Genomic DNA, 2,839 nt, shown 5'->3' with positions numbered 1-2,839 from the left:
CAGCTTAAGAATAATTTATCGATGATAACGAAATAATCTTTCAGTTCGAATAAAAAATTGACAGCATATTTTGGTTCGAATATAGGGATTGCCAGCACAGAAAATGACATTGCCGGAGACGAAAACACACTGGCAACAACCCCTAAGGCTGGTGACCACTCGGCCAACATTGTCGTGACCTTAAACGGCCAGCAACGAAGGAGAAAGCAAACTGCAGAGGCTCCAACGACTAACCAGAGCCGACCAACTGCGAACCAAGTTGGCTAAACCTTACCTCGACGAAAACCCGAGCCCACGGTAGCCTTAATCGGCCGAAAAAACACCCCAACGACGGTGATTGTGAGCCAAAGCTCTTGGTTTCGCACTCCAAAACAGCCCCCAACGACAATGAAAACAAGGGTCACAGCGTGGGGGCCTTTAGTGAAGAAGACCGACGATCTTACCCTTTACCACGAATGGTGACGGAGATGGGATGAGTGGACAGCGACGGGTTGAAAGAAAGAAAACATGAGGGTGGGGGGGATTCTCGTGAAAGAGAGAAAGGGATAAGTTTAGTGATATAAAATAAAAAGGGTAAACCATGCATTTGCTCACTGAATTTTCTATAATTTACACAATTTGCCCCAAACCCCTTAAATCTTGCAATTTAGTTACCAAAATTAAATTAGGGATTTAGAGAAAATTTCCCAAATTCTAGGGTTTTTAATTGGGGGAAAATTAGGGTGTTACATAACACAACTCATCAACAAATCCACAAACTCGACATTAAAACCCAGCTTCAGCATAATATCTCTAAGGAAACTCCATTCAACAATGTCATAGACCTTCTCAATATCCAATTTAAGGGTTGCACCTTTGTTTATTGAATTCTTCAAGAAATTCATGAAGTGGAGTAACTCGTGGGCAACAAGGATATTGTCTGAGATTTGTCTTCCTTGAATAAACGTGGTCTGGTTATCACTAATACATGAATTCACGAAAAGTTTTAGCCTATTAATCAAAACCTTTGAAACCACCTTATAAACCACGTTACATAAACTGATGGGATGAATCTACTTCATATATTGTGGTTCCTCCACCTTAGGAATCAAAACAGGAACTGTCTTGTTAACCAAGGACATATTCATTTCACCACGAAGTGGCTGAAGGCAGCAACTTATAATGTCGTCCCTAACAAGGCTCTAATGTTGTCTATAAAAACTAGCTGGGAGACCATTAATACTAGGTGTCACGCCCCCAGAACTTCGACGCCTCACATCGTCGGAATATCAGAGTCAAGGTCTGACGGGTTGTGCGGCCTTAGACGCTTTAGACGCTCCTCGGTCTTATCGGCGACTAAGTAAGCCTTACCCAAGCTAAGTGAGTGTGCAAACTCACAAAGGTTGGAACCAAGCCCTCAAGGCTTTGGATTGCGGAAGCTTTAGAATGCCGACAAGGTCAGACTATCGTGTGGAAGTGCTAACACGAAGGTGGCTACTCCTGGCCACCGAGATAGGCAACAAGAACAAAGAAACTAAAGAACTCAGAAAGAATAGAGAAAATGCCTCAGAGCTTTATTACTCTCTCACAAAGAGAAGAATGGAATTGGGTGATTACAAATGAGGAGGAGAGCTCTCTATTTATAGTTGAGCTCCCTCTCAATCAATGGCCTAGATCATTTTACATCAACGGCTAAGATTTGCCCAATTAATGACAAATCCCCTAAATCAAGGAATTACAACCAAATCCTTCCTAATTACATCCATTAGTAGGATTCTTTCCTTGGATAGGTGTTCACACTGGATATGGTAAGATTTTCCCACAATATCTTCCTGATTTTGTTACCTCTTGCCATATTTACCGAGCTTCTGTGATCATCTTCAGATATGATGCCACTTTCCTTTTCTGCACGGCCAATGTGAACGGGCTCTATAGCATTCTCCAAGCGATGGGCCAAGTCTGGTGGCTTTGGCAAGCCCGATAACTATCTTGAGATTCCCTTTCGGACTCTTGCACCAATGTCTTAGCAAGCCCGATCCTCTGTCTTGAACCTCTCTATCGGACACTTGCACCAGTGTCTCGGACCCAAGTTCCTAGCCCGTGACACTCTCCCCCACTGAACTTAGCGACGCCCTCGTCGCTGTACTCAACGATCCTGGGCAACACCACTTTGGATACTTTTCCTTGCCTTGGCTTGTTGCGGTCCTCCCATACGAACTGCTTGCCTTGGCTTCTGCCGCATGTAACTTCATGATCTCGCGCCATACTTCACATCAATCTTGGTTGCTTTTCGATGCCTCCACTTGCTCACGTCCCCTCATAAGGACTCAACCTTTCATAATGGCTGTGCTCGCTTCGGCTCTTGCCGCCAAGTGATGAAACGGGCTAAGACGCCCACAAGTGCATCTCTTCCGTAGGAACTCTTTCCTACAAGTCTTGATTTGCCTCAACTTGGACCTCCTTGTCCCTTGCGGTAAAGTCTTGGATCCCATCCAAACTTTTTTTTTCATCCGCGTTAAGAGTTAGGTCTTGCCCGACCTACACTCACTTAAAGTTGCAAATCAAGCTCACAAGAACACAAGAATAGTGTTGAGATGTACCTTCCCCTCTGATTTAGTTGGCATTTGCTCAAATTTTTGCGTCAGCCCTTCTTGCTCAATGAAGTCTGACACTCCCCGCATTGAACCCTTGTCATTGGAGTTCTTTGCGCCATCCTGCATCGGCACTTTCTCGCGGCAAAGTCTGATACCCCTCCTTGCTTCATCCCTTCTAACACGAAGGTTGGAGCTCGCTTCCCACCTTTGAAATGGGTGGTGTCTCCATGGTTGCCTTGTCCTTCAATGTCTTGGCCCCTTTGACT

Source organism: Hibiscus syriacus, unplaced genomic scaffold, assembly GCF_006381635.1.
Source record: "Hibiscus syriacus cultivar Baekdansim isolate YM2019G1 unplaced genomic scaffold, ASM638163v2 tig00111723_pilon, whole genome shotgun sequence".
Taxonomy (NCBI): Eukaryota; Viridiplantae; Streptophyta; class Magnoliopsida; order Malvales; family Malvaceae; genus Hibiscus; species Hibiscus syriacus.
Note: the sequence above shows the minus strand (reverse complement) of the source record.